Source organism: Athene noctua, chromosome 4 (genome assembly GCF_965140245.1).
Source record: "Athene noctua chromosome 4, bAthNoc1.hap1.1, whole genome shotgun sequence".
In the NCBI taxonomy this organism is placed as follows: domain Eukaryota; kingdom Metazoa; phylum Chordata; class Aves; order Strigiformes; family Strigidae; genus Athene; species Athene noctua.
In genome coordinates, this window is record NC_134040.1 from 63,373,977 (window position 1) to 63,394,003 (window position 20,027).

General features: G+C 37.3%; 1 protein-coding gene across 3 annotated transcripts in view; it reads right to left on the reverse strand.

Annotated features, from left to right (window-relative positions):
* Positions 1 to 20,027, reverse strand: part of GRID2 (glutamate ionotropic receptor delta type subunit 2) — a 748,418-nt gene that overhangs the window by 349,145 nt on the left and 379,246 nt on the right. The gene's annotated exons all lie outside the window — the stretch shown is intronic.

Below are 20,027 nucleotides of genomic sequence, written 5' to 3' on the forward strand. Positions count from 1 at the left end.
TCAAGCATGTCTCTGCAATTTCAACATGAAATTATCTTCATCCTCCAGGAGTAATCTGCATTAAATGGATTGTTTTAAAAATGTATCTATTGTTCTGTCTGTGAAATGTAAGGGAGGATGGTACAGCAGTCAATTTTCCAGTACAAAAGAATACTGTGTAAGGTACTGAAATGCTTTAGTTAAATAACTGCAATATGCCTTCAAACAGCATAAACCTGATTGCAAGGTCAAATTAAAAAGAGCAAAAAACAAAACAACCCACACTCCAGACACTGAACTTCAAATCTGCATTTGGCAACTACTTACCTGACTGATTCACAAAAAATTGCACCTTTCATTTCTCTCTTATGGCTGAAAGCCACTTCTATATCAGACATCATTTCCCCTTTCTCCTTCCGCAGAATTAAATAGGATGAAAATATATTGCACTCTCGGTAACTAAACCAGACTATAATCAGCATAAGCCATAACAATGTTAGAACTCCTAGTAAAGCACTATGGGGTTTCCTTGCTGTTTCTGGGAGTTCAGAGCGGCAATAAGTACAGCCAATTGCAATGTAAGTAGCTTAAGTAATTCTAGTTTAACAAGTCTAGTTCATTTAAATTAAAATTTTTCTAGTAACTTTTGTAAGTCAGAGTTGAGTGGATTTATTTCATATAAAAGTAGAATTTAGGGCCACATCGGTATCATAAGACAAGTTTTGGGCATTTAAATGGCTTTTATGTACTCCACAGTTATTGCTAGTTTGTTTCATCTTGTGTTTGCATATCCTCAGAAGTGAAAGCTCTAATCTATGTGGGGGGAAAACAAAGCAATTTATTTGCATCTTGTTTAATGTGCCTATAGAAACTGCTAATATTTTTCTACTGTGGTTGCATTTCTAGGTTTCTTATTTATATGCTTCAGCTGTCCTCTTTAATAACAAAGTTACTCTCTTATTCAGGAAGCAATGCCTGAATATGAAATATTACAGATCAGGTTGCTTTTAATGTAGATAAAAGCATGGCACAGTAAAACAAATAATAAGTTGTAGTGCTTCCAAAAAAAACGTAATTTCTAACTCAAAATCACTCTTTGCAGATACTGCTTCATTACAGCTATACTCTGTTTTAATCAGAAATTAAAGCAGTATTTAAGCAATAAAGATAAAACTTTCATTACAAGCTAAAGAAGTTAGAAAATAACAGAGATCCTAATGACAAATGAAAGACACACAAAACCCCCACTCCTTCACCACAGGAAGTGACATTATAACTTTCATCCCATTAGTAAGTTTTTCCTTTGTTTGCAAAATTTCTTTACATATCTCCATTCCCTAAAAGCTACGTTCCAGAGTATATAACTTCATAACCAATAGACTCATGTTAATGGCTATTTCCATAGAAAGGCAGAATGTTTCATCTCTCCACAGCCTGGAAGCATAGGAGGAAGTTATGAGGCATGAACATAAATAAAAGTTATTTATAACTAAGGCACACCGAAACTATCAAAGGACATAAGTGAATGAAATGCCACAGTACCATGACCACTAACCAAACAGCAGAGAGCAAATACAGTTGTTTCATACCATAATGTAAAAAGAAATAGTTTCTTGTTGAAGGGACAAAACTGGCCCTGAGCATCAGGCACTGACTTCAGATAAAAATTTAACTATTTGAACTACATAGAATTGTAGTTCTCTATGCAATATTCCTGATGCAGCAAAGCTTACAAGTACCTGTTAGGATGTGCTGCTAAATCAGGCCCTTTCAGCATTTACAGGAACTTAGAACACTGATCTATAAAAGGAAAACGAGTATGTGAAGTTAAAGAGCTAAATGTTATCCGTTATAATAAGACAAAAGAAAAATGCAACTAAAGGTAAATCTTTAAAAGCACAAAAAAGATAATTTCCTTCCAGTCAAAACTCTTAACTGCTGCCAGAAGCTATGTAAATATTTAAGCATAACCAATTACCTGCCATGGAGTTCTTAGCTGTAAACAATGCAATGCTTTACAACATGACAAATATACCACTTCACATTTATTTTATACCATATCTTATATGCAAATATATCTCTGCTCTTCTGCTATGGCATAACATGATGAAGACCCCAGCTCAGAGAAACAGCTAGGTGGGTTTTTTTAAAGGACTGATATGTCTGTATGCCTTGGTCTATGCTGCCTTCAGGAATTCCACAAACTTGCATTACAAGCTAAAGAAGTTAGAAAGTAACAGAGATCCTGATGACAAATCAAAGACACACAGAAAAAACACCCTCTCCATCACAGGAAGAGACATTTTAACTTTCATCCCATTAGTAAGTTTTCCTTCATTTGCAAAACTTTTTGACATATCTCCATTCCCTAAAAGCTGTGTTCCAGAATATATAACTTAATAACCAGTAAATTCCAAAATACTCATTAAATCTCCAGTCTACAAAGGCTTAATACAGCAATTTCACTTTTACCTACTAGCCTAAATGCCTAAGAAGTTTACACTGTAAACAAACCACCTCAGATTGTTCTCTTTTCATCATTTCCCACGCTGACTCTTGGCTCAGCTTACCAACTAGCATCTGCCAGTCAGAACGGTCATGCTTACATAGAGCTGTTGTCAAGGGTGAGGAGTGACAATTATACCTCTCTCTGGTGAGAAGCAATTTTTTGGGAGGTGAGAAAATACTAGAAGAGGTACTATAGGCTTGTATTTCCCAATTTATGACAAAGGTTTTCAGGTTTTATTTATCTGGTTAGTTAAGGCAAAATATGTCACTTCTAACTTCACCTCTAACTTTACTAATGCTTAAGGTGTAACTCTTCCTCACCCTTTTCGAATCAGATCCAGCCTCCATGGCATTTATCAAGGGTCTGAACTATGCACTAGAGGAAAGAAGAAAAGTTTGCCTTCTCAAACAACAAAACATATTTGACTGCTACTCTGAGTCAGAAATATCTTCTCTTAGGGTTGATACGAAGATTTCTTTGAGTACTTGTTGGCCATCCTAGATCGACATCTTAAAGGAAGAACACAACACAACTGAAGTCCGAATGGTATTCACAGTCATACTGTGAGATAAAATGTAAACCTGCATAAGCCCAGTAAAACATCTGCATGGTATCAACAGTGAAGTACTTGAGGTAGGAATGCAGCCTTAGAAATTAGGGGTTGGCTGGATATTTTGTGGAAAACAGCCTAAAACCAGAAGTAATTTCCCCTACGTACAGCATGGGGAAACCCTTTGTGAAGACTGACACTATTATACGTACAGTACTTAATGCTTTCCTAGTTTATGTTTGATTTACAGATAAAAACGTTCTGCAGATTTCTCCAGCTGTGCTCCCTTAGCAGATTGTGAGATGCAGCAATCTGTTCGAGAGCAGCTGTTAGTTCACATGTAGTTTTATTTGCATCAGTTTAAAATAGCAGCTTGCTACATGATTAAACCATGCTTTTTCTTTGCCCTATGCTGATAGAAAGATTTATCTATTTAGATTTACAGGAGAGCTTTATTTTTAAATAAGATTATTTGATTTTTTAAAGATTAAAAAATAATTTTCAATTATGTATTTTAAGATTCTGAAAGTCCATGCAGTCTTTTTGGAATGTGTGGGATTTTTCATCTTGGTCTGAACAGAGATACCTTTGCAAATAGATTTAAAAAGGTATCCAGTCTATACTTTGTTTGAAAAGCCCACCTCCATGCCACTCATCAAAATGATCAAATGCACAGTACGTTTGCAGAGTTATATGCAGAAGTGTATCATCTTTGATAGCAATGGTAACTAGGGAAAACTTCAGAAATTTTCAGTTAGTGGTTTATTCTAAACATATAGGGAGATATTAATGATAAACTGTTTTCTCAGTGCCACAGGTGCAAATCAGCACGTAATTTCAGTTGAAATAAGTAAGCCCTAGAAGACATCTGAGAGAAGTTTTAAAGTGTTTAAAGCCCACTTAAATTGGATTTATGCCCATCAGTTCCCAGTGCAACTGACCCTGACTTTTTTGTACAAGGCCAGTGACCTCTCCTGTAACTTCCCTAGGGTTTCAGTCTCTCCCATCAAACTCAACTGGGAACTAGGCTCTAGTCAGGCACTTAAGAGGAACACTCCAAAACAGCAGCTCTTGACAGCTGTGGACCATTTTCTGTGTTCTCTGTGAACGCTTTCAAAACAGCTCTGTTTTGTGGAGAGCAGCCACCCTACTGGTGCCTTAATTTATGTCTTTCTGCCTCAGGTTTCTTTCTTAACCCTGCCTTCTTACTGTTTAGTAATATGCTAGACAGTTTGGATCTGGTTATGGCATATCAACTGGATAAAAGCATTATTAAGTTGCTCCTCACTTCGCTACCTAACAGGCAGATTTATCTGCATTTTCCCTGTGCTCCTTCCCTCCCAGACAGTGGGAAGTATACAAAGATGACTGTAAAAATGCCCCATGCTCTGAACTCACTTGAACATGTTGCCTGCAAAAGGTCCTGTAGAAATGAGTCCCCCTGCCTATAGACTGACTATTCTTTTGTTTTAGACACTCTCTGAGGTGATTATGTCGACTCTTCCCCACTGTACAACCTCCATTGAAGTACTGTGAGAAACAGTGAGTGAATAAATGAGTAATTCTTCATCTTGTTTATACCACATGATTGTATTCTCCTCAAAAATCCTATTGTTTAAATTCTGTGCCTAAAAACTGCCGAGTTCAGCTAACCTGAATTTCAGCTGACCATCATTTTAATAGTGCTGTGTTTGAAAAGTAAGCCACAAAACCTCAGCTGAACCCGACTGCATTTGTATACTGCCACTATGGATTTTACATTCCATTGAAATATCTATAAAAAGGCCTTTCCCATTTAATCACAGTGAACCTTAAGCTTGCAGCAAGAAATTGGTATATTCAGTGCTGTCCCTTCACTGTTTCACAACAGAAATACACTCCAAAATAAACGTTTAAGGTAGAATGGTGAACGTGATAGCAACATCCTATTACTATCACTAAGAGTGATGGGAACAAAATGTATTGGTAACTTCATTCAAATAGTAAAGAATAGGCATGGATTTAGCTAACTGGAAGTGGTGAATAAACTAAAATAGTGTGAGGTTAAATATTAATATACATACTGAGTAAAAAGACTGGAAGGCAGACAGGAAAACTAATAGAAGTGAGCTAAGGTTTATGTTACCGAGGACAAAGATGAGTCAGACCTTTTTACCAAACTCCTCTCTCATATTTACTGCTGATTCTTTTTGCCATATTTCTCTACCTGCAGCATTCAAGTGGCATCAGCTGTAGAAAACGATCTATAGTTCAATGAAGCAGACTAAATGCCCAAAGCCCCTGTTTTCAGTTTTCACGGCAGTTTCCCAAGTCATTTCTTATTGGTATTAAAGATATAGCTGCTAAAAGTGCCTGAAAATTAGTTTTAGAAAATACCCTTCACTCAGAGTGCTCAGGAAACATAACATCCTCAAGAGCCAGACTAAAAGAAGAGTTATCACACTTATTCCTGATCCATTTTTCAAAGAGAAGGCATTACATTTTCATTCCTGGCTCCAAATACATCTTCTCTGGTTTGGATCTTATGAAGCCTTATGAGAAATGAGTAACAGGGTTTGAAATCAGATAGAATTTAAAGTAACAAAAGTCTCATGGAACCAGTTCACTGCACAGACTGACTGACATTTGAGCTGAAAGCCACCAGAATAGCTCAAGAGATTTTTGTGCCCTCCAGTTCAGATTAGACCACTGACACTGCCTTTCAAACAAATTTAAATACAACTATTCATTTCTGATCTGCTCTCACTTTTTTTTCTATCATGTATTAAAAAACATATACAAATTATCTTTGGAAAAAAAATCCAAACCAAAACCCAACCCTCATTATCATCCATGTGCTAAAGTATCCTGAAACAACCCAGTTTGACAGTCCTTTACAACAGCACTGAAGTTATGGGGTTTTCCCCTGACCTTGCTAGGTCTCAGTATGGGTCCCTTTCAAATCTCCATCTCCTTCATACCTGAAACAGCCTCTGTGCCACTGACATCCCATCCAACATATTTCCCAGATCTTCCAAGTAGCCAAGCGCACGACGCACATTTTGGAAAGGATAACAAAAAGGTGAGAAAAGAACCAGGAAAACATGGTGCTAAAGTCAGTCTTTGCTGCTTCCTGCCTTCAGAAATGAACTAAAGCTCTTCCATCTTACGCACTCCACTAAAATTCAAAGAAAGCCATTCTGACAGCTCAGTTTGGTGAGACCTCTGGCTATTGTGGCTCAAAGACTGGAGGTGGAGTGGTGTTGACAGAAGGAAAGGAAAAGCCCTACAGAATTACTTACTTTCAGCCTTCCTATAATTACCAGGCAGTCTGAAACACACCACTAGACTCCCACAAATAATTTTAACCAGAGAGAACTGGCCCTATGTTCTACACAATAGTGAGCACAGAAAGCCAGACCACTTATTTGACTTAGCATTGATAGAGCTTCTGCTGCTTCTCTCTCCTCTACAGGTTTTAGAAGAACATTTATAGTTCAACAAAGCACTCAGTCATCACACCCTTGGTGGGGGGTGAAACAGAGCACCTCAGTTCTGAACTCAACTCTTACACCCAAGGCTTAGGTCCAGGTATGCTCCACAGCTGCCTAGGGACATTTCCTTCTGCTGCAGTCTTTGACATTTTTCTGCTGCAGCTAAAGCATAAAATTCAATGTCAAAGGGACTATCTCAGCAAGAGAAGAGGAGATGATACTAGTCTCATTTTTAGTGGCGAGATTCTCCCACTCTGTATCAGAAATAATCGTGCCTTTTTACCGTAGAAGACCATGAGGCTGTATACAAGCTCAGGCACAGCTTGTGGCGGCACTCCGCTTTTTTGGGGAAAGTCAGTGAGAGATGTGTTACTGTAGGCCCACACAGATACAAAGGCTCATAAAATCCCTATTTACATTTTTTAAAAGGATTTTTTACAGCTATATTCATAGAGTGATTTTATTTTTTTAAAACCACTACACAGTAGTAACACTGAAGAACTATACACACTGCAGAGTAAAAATGATCAGAACCTGCAAACTATCCTAAAAATCCATGTTCTCTCCCGAAGTTAATTTAGTAAAGTTCTCACAAATGTTCCTGTTTGATAATTAAATGTAGTATAAAAAAATAATAAAACCTGGCATAACCACAGTCCTAAAATAATCCTGCACTTGCCCAATGCACTGCTTGTCAACCAGCCAGATGTTACATTTTATTTAAATGCTCACATTACAACATTGACAACATCTCTGTGTACCTTCTCCTTTCTTTTCTTCTCTCATCTTTCTCCAGTAGCACCAAAACTCTTAGAATACTTCCTATGGTTGATCCCGATAGTTCAACATCAGCTTCTCAGCTGTGATTGATTATACATTAGGCCTGGATCTCAGCCAACTTGAAATTACATACAAAAAGTGCTGTACATACCAATAGGAAAATGAGATAAGCACATGCTTTTCATCTTAGGATATGAGGTTACATATGCAATGCTACATTTTATTACAACATGAATGACTTTCTCAGCTCTAGCAGAGCCTCCTTCCTCTCAAGGGATGTAAAGACATAAGCAGAAGTTAATAACCAACAGGCCTCAATATTGCAATTCATATGTTTTAACTGCATAATTTAACAACATAGAAAAAAAAAAAGTATTTGCAACTGACTAGAATCCATACATTTCCTCAGTTAGCAAATGAGTGCTGTATAAGATCTTATCGCACATCATTCCCTAAAACACACTTTTCCCTCCATTTTTCTCATTACCACAATGGCATTGTGCTTTTGTCTCAATATTTCTTTGAATAAACATTACTTCTAATGTGGGCAACAAAATCAAGCCTGAAAAAAAGGCATCTATCTTCTCAAACGGCCTTTTCATTTTCATGTACAATACAATAATATTCTCCTAGAATTTTCTTAAAAATAAAAACTGTTGGAAGACACTTATCTGTGATTCAGAAAGCTACCTGTAATGAAATTATTACAGATGGCCACAATGATATGTTCATACCCCACTGAAAACTCCAAAAGGTGAGTTATTACAAAGCTTAAATCACCCCAACCCTTTGGCTAAGATTAAGTTGAGCAAAAGTTTAATATCAGATATACCCTCTCTGTCTGAGATACAGCAGAAAACCAGATTTTATGATCTAATAAGGTTTTTCCCCTTCTCCCAATACTTTATAATTCTAAAGGTTCTGATTCAATAAGGTTTTCACCAAGGTCAAGTATCTAAAATAAACTATTACCAAGCATTTCAGAAGAGTCAGTCTTCCTTAGCACGTCAATAAACACTGTATTAAAAAGGATTTATATAAGACAACACTTGCAGACTAAAGGGTCAAATCCTCATTTCATAAGGGAAAAAGTCTCAAAATACTGTCAGACTATAATTGTGAATTTTCCTGGTCCTCAAACTATTGGAAAATTATATACACTCTCAAAGTTGTATTTGTGCTCATTAACAAAACAAAGGAGCTATTTTAACCAAGTGATGTATTTTATATATATATATTTCTCAAAAATGAAGCTGCTGTTTGCCTACTGCTGACTTTAGAATATTTTTATCAAATATATCTAACATTTTTATTTGCACAACATGAGATTTCATAAGGAAGCTTTGGCTTCGGAAAGTGCCAGGTATTCAACTTCTGAAAACACAGCTCTCAGGAGTTTCCTGTGCTCCTTACTCCAAGTGAAGCAATGAAAAACACTAGTGAAGTTTTACCTCTTAACCATTCAGTGAGCTTCACACCTGTGCTATCACTGAAGCATGAGCTTTTATAAGTCTTGTTATTATCTGGGACTCCCACAGGTATTTCATTACAAAACCAACATAAATGAAAACAGTGTTCTTTTCTCCCTCATACTAGGATCCCAACGCTAAGAAAAATATTGAGCACAGCAAACCTTTATCAGCAAAAGCAAGAACACATTTCCTCATTCCCGTCTGAGTTCTAATTACACTCAGTTTTAAAACAGAACAACTTAAAAAAAGTAAAGTACACGCTTACTGATAAACAGTGTATTTTTATATTCCGTTATTCCCTTCTGATCTTTTTTCCCTCCTACTACTTACAATAGCATTAATTAATGTCCAGCCACCCACCAGCTGATTAGAGAGCACATGAGGGAATCATTGTACCTACACTAGACTCTGTGAAACAGTTTAACAGTGGTGAGAGAGATGTTCAGCTGAGGTATTACAACAACTTCACACCGTACTTTTAAAAAACAAAACCAAACAAAAAAGAAAAAATGCTCTTTTATGTTCTTCACGCTGCAGTGGAAGGCGTTGCAGCTGCACATGTACCGCCATCATTGCAACACTAATTTAGCAAAACATGCCTTTGCACATGACATGACCACACACTAGCACAGTGATTTAAACACGTGCATACATAGCACCTCATTCTCAGGTAACTATACTCCTGCTGCTGACTAGTTTCCTGGCCTGGAGGACAGAACTGCAACAGAAAGACTCTCCTCTGACATCCCTGCTCCGCTCTTAGCCAGGTCTATGGATCTGCAGCTGTCGCACGTTAGAAGACTTCAGAAAACATAGGAAATGCCCAATGGCCAACTCTATGCGTTACAAAACCAATAACTGCCTAGACCACTGCCTTGTTTGCTACTCCAACACCACATTTTGCACACTAAGACAGTACTTTTCTTTTTTCCAGAATATCCAACGGCTTTATGCAGCCCAAATGTACTGGTTGATTCTGGTCATGGCCAGACATAACAGACCATAATGTATTTATTTTCTCAATATTTATTAAAAACTATTTTCTCATCTCAGATACAAATATCTAAGCTGGTTTTATCTAATCATTCCTGTAATTTCTCATCTAGACCAACCTTCTCCAAGCTATTTCGATATCCACTGTTTTTTCCCCTCCAGAATAAAACTCACCCTCCAGTAATTCCAGCAAGCAGAATACATTAATACTCTGAATCTATTTCAAAATATTATTTCCAATGAAATGTATATTTTTCTTTTGATTACTCTAACAGACTATAACTCTTTACCATGCCTGTGCATTACAAACTTCACGGTAATATATGTTCTTATTAAAAATGTAAAAAGAGATTAATTTACCCACACTCAAATCTTTCCAGATTTTTTTAAAGCCATTACATTACTACTTCATAATCCTATTTTTGTACAGCAGAAAATTCACTGTAAAGATCGATTATTGTCATATTAATAATACTCACACCAACCTTCCAGGAAATTTTTCATATATGGATGCATCAGAAAGTGGAAAGTCTACCCTCTCATATCAGTTCCTTAGTTCGAAGTTTCAAAGGCAAAGCAAGTTACGAAGAATCAGTTTATCTATTGCTTCAATTCCTGTTACAACCCAGAACATGATAAACCCAGATGATAACCTATAAAGACAGGTGTAGAGGTGTAGCAACGCTAATGAACTACAGAAAAAAAAAAATCACAGGGGAGTAACACTTAATGAACCCATGAGAAATTCCCTCACACTCTACTTGCAACATCTAATGTTTAATCAAATGTTTTCTTAATAAATGTGGCAAATACATGACAACTCATGAAATAAACAATTTCACTGTTAAAATTCTGTTTGTTCACATTCACTAGCTTACACTATTAATTTCTCAATTATTCGACCTGTAGCATCAACGCTAGTTATTCTGTGACACTTCTGAAGGAGGCTAAAGAGACCAACTTGTTTGAAAGTGACAGCATGAAAGGTAAAACTGAAATGCAATTCATTGAAATTGAAATGCAAATGATGCACTGATTTGGGACAAACAGCCTTAACAGTCAGTGTCCTAACTCGGTGAACAACTTTTTTTCAGTAACACATATAATATTACATTAAAACAAGTTTATGTCATTGCACTGAATCCAAGTATTTCACTATAAAACAATCAAGAGACAATCTGACCAGGAAAAGAAAATGCCCTAATCTCCACTAGGAAAAAGACAATTTAAAGAAAAAAAAAAAAATCAATTGTGTCATATTTTGACATGACAGTCACATTGTGGCATGTCAAAAAACATTGTATTTGGTGCTTTGACTTATGTCATGAAACACCATACAAATGAAAAGCAAGGCTTGGAATGAAAATGAAACTCTGCTTGAACTGAAATGTCATAAATTTCCTATTATATTCCTCTGAGAGAATTTTAATCAAAATCTGCACCATGTAGTATGTTTTTTTCCCCATAACTTTTCCCGCTGAAAATCTCTTTTGACAAAAATAAAAATAGTCTATTCTTCCTATTCTTAGGACACATTAAATCGTGTTTTCACTACATCAAACTTCTTTACTGTTAGCTTTTAGCAATAATTAGCGTTATCTATTTGACACCAAACACAATGACCAAACATATGACCAAAGGTAATACATAATCCATTGCATTTTTGAACGCAATGCATTTTTTGATTGTGGCAACAAAGATAATATAGAAAATTTGATTTTCAGAAAGCTTCTTGAGAAATCTGCACAATTCATGCTATTTACAAAGAATCAGAAAAAGAGAGCTGGAATGGATCTTAAGAGGTCATTTAAGTCCCCACAGCAGGATATATAAACTATTCCTGTCAGATATTTGCCTAATCTATTCTTAAAAGCCTCCAAAAGATGGAAATACTGCAGTCTCTCCAGGCAATCTATTTCAATGCTTCACAATCTTTAGTTTAAAAGTGTTTCTCAATATCTAGCTTCACACTCTCTTGCTGCAAGCTACTTCCATTATTTCTTGCCCTAAGTACCTTTGGAAAATCATTCGTTCCTGCACTCTTCCAGTTGTTTTTTACATCACTAAACAGCGTTACTGTCTTCAGTTTTTTAAGTTACATAAAACTCATTATTTCACCTTCCCAAATATATTCGTATTTCTAATATGGACAACCCTTTTTGTTCCTCTCTTCTTCACCCCCTATATAGTAGTTCAGTTCATGGCAGAACGCAACAAAGGAATCTTCAAACTTATGCAAAAGCAATTAATTCAGCCACACAATTTACTAGACCACTAACTGAGCTTAATTTCTGGACTAGGACCAGAAAACCAGGAACAATATACTCAAGTAAATCATGTTGCTTCTTTTCACTTCTCCTACTAAAAACTTGTAGAAAGGTTGTACTAGTCAAAGAAGGAAAGAAGGAAAAATTGTGCAAAAGCACACCCACAAGCTTCACTGAATGTGGTGCCCTTGCTACAAAACGCAGTTCCTGAGGCTTCTGTGAAATACAGGCTCTACTTCTCTCTTACAGTGAATTACAGAAGTCCACCCTGGAGCCATTTTACAGCTTCTGTGCAAGCGGGAGATCAACAGTGGCAAAGGGGTGTCTCGTCTGGAGGACTAGCTTTATGCTTTAAAGCTTGGAGGTGTAACTCAACTTAGAGGTGTGAATACTACAAACTCCTAAAGCAAGGGATCTTCTTAACTGCTTAGAAATGCTATCTTCAAGAAAAGGCTCTAAAACATAAACTATACTATATTACTGATCTCTTAAATGCCCTCTCTACTTACTAGTCGGTAACAAGCTACAGAACATTCTAGGTTGATTAAAGGAAGGGAACTGTGAATGGTGTATACATTATTTGCAACAGTAGATAAATTTCTTTGAGGTTAACTAAAAGATAATTTCTTCCACCTCTTTTGCTAGTCAACAAAACTAGCAAGTCACATCCTTGAGACAGCTCTACAAAACTCCAATACAATATCCCTAACCTCTTTGTAAACCATCTGTTAAAGACATTATGAAAGCTTAGATAGGGTAATTCATTAACTATTTGTGGGAATATAGTGGAAGACTGGTGACGAACACTAAACACGCTCAAGTGACTTGCAGCTGGGGTGTTGAAAAAATCATACTAATTGTTTTTTAGTTTTGTATGCTTAATAGGTAGAACATCTGTGTTTAGATAATGTAGGCCTGTGATAGACTCAGAGGCACCTTATTGAACGTGCTTGAGATTCCTGTCCTGCTGTGGGAAAGATCACAGCACAGTGGAAAACTACACCTGTGAAAATCCCTGATATACAGGTGAAAGCAGCAGGTTCAAGATCTTTTTTCCTTTCCCCTCTTTCAGGTTAGCAAGGACAGAGCTCCACAGTGCCTGCATGCCTCTGCCTGGGTGCTGCTGTGGAGATCCCCTGGGTTGCGAGGTAACAAGAATAAATTTACTTTTTCCATTTAATCTGTGGTTGTTCCTGTGTCTTACCTGTGTTGGCTCACACACTGTTCTTTAAGTAGGTTGATAAAAAGTTATCTGAAAGCTATTAATTATAGGAATACTGTATACTTGCACACTAGAAGTGATCTGAAAATACCATGTCAGAGTTGTAAACAAAACAAACCAATTGTTATTGTTCCAAGTTTCTCTGGGTTGGCAAAAATGAAACAAATGACATGTGGCAGAGATTCCAATCACCAGAGACAGCTGCTACTCCTCCTTCAGAACCTACAGTCTTGCTGGTTTAGCCCTAAACCATTCCACCCCCATGTTTGTCTCTAACTCAGGTCATGTATTGTGTTGATTATGTATTTAAGAATGGTAATAAAACATTGTTCTAGAAATTAATTATATTCTCCCATAACTCACTTCTGTGCCAAAATAGACCAGTCTCAAGGCTATCTAATATCACCTTTATAATTATCCTGAAAAAACATAACTCAGTTCTAACAACCACAGAAAAGCAGAAAAAAGTATGTTGGAAGAGACCTTTTTATGGTCACCTAGCCCCACCCCCTGTTCAAAGCAGTGCTAACTTCAAAATTAGTGGCTGAGGGCATCGCCCTGCTGAGTTTGGAAAACCTCCAGGGATGGAAGTCCCATAGCCTCTCTGAACCCCTCTTCCAGGGTTTGACCTCCCTCCTAAGGAGGATATAAGGAAAGATGTTCCTCAATATAAAATAGGACATAATGTCTGTGGGAAAACAGAACTCCATCTCTTAAAACCATCTAAGTTATATATAAAGGCAAAAGGAGAAAGAGAAAAATTTTCTCATCAGAAAAATGCTACCAGCAGCAAAAGAAAACGTAACACATAAATATTCCCATGTAAACAGAGTCCTTTCCTGTAGCCAGCCTGCAGAGGATGGCAATGCCATTTATTTTATAGTGCCCTAACATCATGTCTGAATTGCTTCTTTTCTACAGATACAGCAAATGAGTCTTACATACATTTATCATACTTTCAAAACAAGATCTCCTTCCCTGTTAGACATGCACTCCATTTTACACTAAATGCGATTTGGACAAGCCTGAGATGCTGGGTGAAAGAGCTGCCCTTGCTGCTAGATCTAAGAAACGTCCGAGAAGCTTCGCCATGACTGTGCCTTTGGGAGTTGCACCATCGCATCACTCAGTAGATTGCTGACTCGACAAGAAGCACAACCCTACAATTTGAGTGTGCTTTTCTGTTAAAATAGCTTCCTTACACTTATCGATTGTTTAAACATGGAAGCAAAATCTGTCTGCTCTTTCTTTCTACAGCCTCATTTTTTGTACCACTAAAAAAGAAGCAAAGCTTCATTGCTTTCTTCTTTCAGTAGAAGATTATAAAACAAACTCCAATCACAGCAGCTACCACCATGATGGTATCATGGTATCATGATGGTATCAAAACTGTATAAACATAATAGAAAGATAGTTTCCCAAATTGAGACAACAATTAGGCCAGCTTTAGCTATGGAAATTATAGTATGAATAATCTAATTACTTTTATTTTTCCAAGGAATTCAAGCCACTGAAATGTATGTAATTCAATCAATTATTTTATTGAATAAGCACCTATATTAATCTGTCTTGCATGTAACAAAGTGATGACTGTACTTTCCATTTCTGCTTCCAAAATTACAGTTACTGTAGGAATGAGTTGCAGTACTCACAGCTATTATTGCCTCTCCAGTCCTCACTGGAGGAACTAAAAGCAAAAATCAGCTCACACACAGAGTCAGCTTTATGCTCAGATGCGACTTTGTGAAGCAAGGAAGCCCCGGCAGTACACAGAGGCAAAGCAGGCAATACGTGTATTAAAAAGCTGTGCTATCTCTTCACTGAGAGAACTGAAAGTATTTCATTTAAACAGAATATGAAATCATTCCAAACACTGTGTGGAAAATTAATACTGACAGGATAAAAGTGATCACATTTACTTAGCCCCATTTGCTGTTGTGGTTTTTTTGTTGTTTTTTTTTTTTTTTTCCTAAACTGCAGACTAAAATGCAATTTAAAAATAAACTCTCTTTGAAATATGATCCTTGAAATGTTGAACATGACAGAGGCACATTAACCAGCAGCCTCAGTAGACTAGTCTGCATTTAAAGCTATTCAGTTCTATTAAAAAAGATAACACAGCTCAGGATGTATCTAAATCTCCAAATTGTTTGGACAAGTCAACAGATACGTGGGTGTTTTAAGTATGCCCTTAGTTAGCTACATAATTACACTTGAATTTCAACTTTGTTATTGCTGTAGAATCCAAGGTGTAGAGAAATTTACAACCAGATATATTTACCTCAAACTTTTCAACACTGTGTGGTTCTCTAAGGCTGGGATCATACGCAGATCTCAGCATATTTTTTTTAAAGTGAAAGATAAGAGTATTCAAAATAATAACTTCAGACAGGATATGGAAAATGGAAATGGGTAAACCAAAAGTCTAAATGTCAAAGGAGAGGGAGAAAATAAAAAATACTCCTTCTTACCATCCTGCAACTATGTTTGAATGTGCAGGGTTGACGATACTGAGACCATCTCTCTGATGCTTCTTCCTGGAAGACATGCCATGAGTTGGAACTCAGCACAGCAAAAGATTTCCAGTCATTTGGGGAAAGGACCTTCTTCCTTCCCAAAACCTCTTCTTGTTTTAGCTCTCTTTCCACTGAGGATTGGTTGGATTACTGTTTTAGTTATACAGAAAGCAGGAGAAAAGGTGGTTTTGAGGAGAGTACTTCGTAGAAGAAACAGCCAGTATTGCATGCTTCTACTAAGTATCCTCCATGAACCCACCTTTTCTCCTGCTTTCTGTACAGCTAAAAGTCCTGTTTATGCCTTCATCAGTATAAACTGAGGTTACTGTAATTCCTCCCACCAGGGCCTTCTCTATCATCTGTGTTGCTCTGTCTGTTCAAATGAAATTTAACTGTGAATTTCAAAATTTTTCAACAGTGTAAAAGCTCTGAACTGCAGCACCTATTTTTGGATACTTTCCTTTAATCCATCCGGCCATCGCTAGCCAAGCTCATTACAGGTCTTGCCTTCCTAACAACAGAAACTGCCTAAGAATGCTGCCTCATTTCCTTGCCTCCAGGCTCCTTACCATTTGGGCTTCTGCTTCCACCAAAGCCAGCATCTTCTAGTTTTGGCCAGATGCTTACACAATCATTTGGCTGGATTATGATGGCCAGAGAAGGCAAAATAAGCTTTCTGTTTTCTTCAAACAAGCCAAGGTAAAACTGAAATCTGCACAACAGCCGTATACATCACTTGACTAAAGCTTCCCGTCCTTAGGCTGAGAGAGTTTTTACAGCTACAAGAAAAACCTGTATTTTGGGGGGAAATGCTGCTGAAATTGGTTTTCTACATACAACCGATGAAGTTCAGCCACTGTGGTAGATAGCTGTCATTATCATTTGTTGAGTGTAATAAAGATTTTTGTGTAAGTAATCAGTCATGAATTTGTTATGCTTGCTCTTGCTTGTATGTTTTTCTGTGCAGGCCGACTTTCGCCCATGTAGAAATGTCACAGGCTATGGCTGGAATTCCATTGCCATTTTTAGGTAGAACTTCAGAGCATGAGAAGTGTGTATCATCACATCTTCTATGTGGTCTTCAGAACAAATCCCACATCCCACTACACATGTGGGGCCTGTGACCACAAATTAACATTGGAGTAGCAGCTAAATATTTTATGTTTTCTGAACAGCTCATGCAACCTAAATCTATATTTAATGAGTGCATCAAATATAAACAGAAGCAAATGTTGCCCTCATTTGCTCAAAACATCTGTTAGTAATGACATTATTTTTCCTTGAGGAAAATTCTTTGCTTGCTGTAATCAGATTCAAGATATTTCTTATCAGATGTTTTCCTATTTTAAGTAATTTTCCATACAATTTGCCATAAAATGATAAATTATCAGCAATTAAAAAAAAAAAAATCACATGCTTCTTAGCCCCTCCAAAATTGAGAAATGTATTTTAAAATCTTTGGTTGATGACCAGACTCTAATATGGAGCAAGCTCTGGTTTTGTTTGGAGGAAGGAAAAGAAATTAAAAAATCAAACTCCTTCATTTTGCACATAGGGATTGGAAGTTGGTGCAGCAAACCTTCCTCCTGGTCAGTATCCTCTTTTAGGTTCAACGAAAATGTTCTGAAGTCACAAGGGAGGAAGAGATGTGGGGAAAAAAAGACATCATGAAGAGGATGAACCGTTGGAAAAAGTTGTCAGGAACACGGAGCTGAAACAGATGTGAAAGTGAATTTAGGAAAGAAACAGGACAACAAAAGATATGCATACTTTGAATAGCAAGTAGGAGGAGACAGTACTGTAAAACAATGAAGAAAAAAGATATATAGGGTATAGATTGAAGAAGAGCAGATCATATGAATACATGGTAATTGAAAACCTAGCAGCCAAAGCAGTATCAGGAAGAAAGAATAAGAAAAAGAGTTGGCATTCAGACAAGCTAAAATTAAGAAGAAACAGAGGCTGTTATACTGAAAACAAAAGGCAATGAAGCTATTGGAAAGTGCTAGGAGGGGGAAGAAGTAGCGTGGGAGAATTGAAGAGAAAGTGTAGAGACAATCTAGACTTTCACATTTAAAGTGGTTCAATTACTTTTGTAAAGCAAAGGCATGGATTTATTACTTTCAGTAAGTGGAGGAGGAGTGGGGGGAAGCTCTTCAGAGCAGGATCAGTTTTGAATCTGAAGAACAGCAGATACAATATTCTTGGAACAATTAGTATATTAATCATTTACTGCATCACACAAGAAGTAAAACCAGACAGTCCTGCAAAGTGAAGAATCCTACCCAAGCAACCAGGGAATCTAAGAATTTAATATAACACATTCAACATCAATTCATCAGGCACAATGGCTGTTTGTTTATGTAAAATAATGTATCAAAAGCTTTATGAATTTTGGCTCAGGGACTTGGAATGTTTGATACTTGAAATTTTAATAGGTTTGAGAGAAGAAAATTCTCCAATGAATAAAGCTGTTTTATCTTACAGGCATCTCATAAACTGTTTAAATAGAATTTAAAATATATTATCTATCTGAATCAAAATGTTTTAAAAAATTGACTTATGATGAGTTTAGGGGTTCATTTTCCCACAAGAATCTCAAATACATCACAAAAGTATTGTATAATGTATATAATGTGTCAGCTGCTTTTGTAGCTTTTACTAATCTATTTCTTAGCCTTAAGAGACGTTTGCTCCTGAAGCACACACTACACCTTTACCATAATGCCACCTCCGGATGCCAAGCACTTTTACTATGGGAGGAAGTGGTGTGCATGAAGAATTATTATGTGGACCAATGAGCTATGACACAAGGTACAACACTAAAACACTCCGGGTTGAGCGGTGAATTTTCAGACAAAGCCCAGATTTGAGCCTTGTCACCACATCAAGGAGAGATGTAGGCATGGGTGAAAGGAAGGTGGCGTGCACTGGTTGGAGGTCAGGCAGTGACCACTGGCAGTGGTCGACCTAAAATGATGCTCACCAACTTTAACCTTTTGCTGCCAGGATCATGCATACTTTTGTGATGGTTTAAATGAAGAAGAACACTGTCTACTGCTGTTGGACTCTGAAAGAAAGTAGCAACAGCTCTTCCTTAGGAGATGGGGAAGTGGACTGCATCTGGCTGGGATGGAATTAACACTTTTTGTAGTAGCCTGTATGGTGTTGTGCTCTGAATTTTTGGCTAAAACACCACTGAGAACACACCAGTGTTTTGGTTATTGACAAGTAGTGCTTGCACAGCTGTGAGGCTTTCTCTTTTTTCCACTCTATTACCCTGGTTAGTAGGCTGGGGGTGGGCAAAGAGTCGGGAGGGGATTCAGTTGACCCAAACTGACCAAAAATATATCCCGTACTGTATGATGTAGTCAGCAATAAAAGCTCAAGAAAAGGTGGAGGCATTCAGGACATTTGTTGGTATAACTTTTGTTTTCCCAAGCAACTCATGCTTAGGTCTCGCTTCCCAGGAAGTGGCTGGACAGCTGTCTGCCAATGGGAAGGAGTGAATAAGTTCCTTATTTTGCTTTGTTTTCACACACAGCTTTTGTTTCACTTACTAAACCATCTTGATTTCGATCCCTCAGTCTTCTCGCCTTCCTTCTTTTTTCTCCCTATTTTTTGGGAGAAGAGAGTAAAGGAGCAGATGGGCGAGTGCTTGGCTGCTGGCTGAGGCCAACCCACCTGAGGAACAACTTTTTATTTTTCAAAATATAGCTTGAATTTACAATCAGGAACAACTTATCCTGCCCCCCGCCTCCCCAATCACAGTCAGAAATGCAGGAGCGTCTCATACCCAGATGCTACAGTGCAAATATTGCAACAGGTTGATAATAATATAAAAGCTCTTCCCTGTTCCGAAAATCTACACCACAAGGTGCATGGTTCCGCCTGGGAAAATAGCTTTAGGCCTTTGTAAATATGTTTAACTTTTCTGACTGACTTATTTGACAGATATTTGACTACAAGAGCCAGAGGTAGAGGAACAAAACACATGATTAGAAATTTAACTGTGCTTATGCAGCTCTGAGACATGATACTGTGTTGGTGCAACCTATGGGCTCAGACTCCCAGTAATCTATCTGGAATGCTAACTAATGCTGAAAACATATGAAGCCAGTTTAACATTCCTCATGGGTGGACTTCCTCAGAGATAAGGATTACTACATCATGAGTCTGATATATCTGTATTGTATTTCTTGAAAATATGGCATCTTCTCAAAAATAAATATCAGCTTGCTGAGCTTCTGTGAACCAGTGCAATTT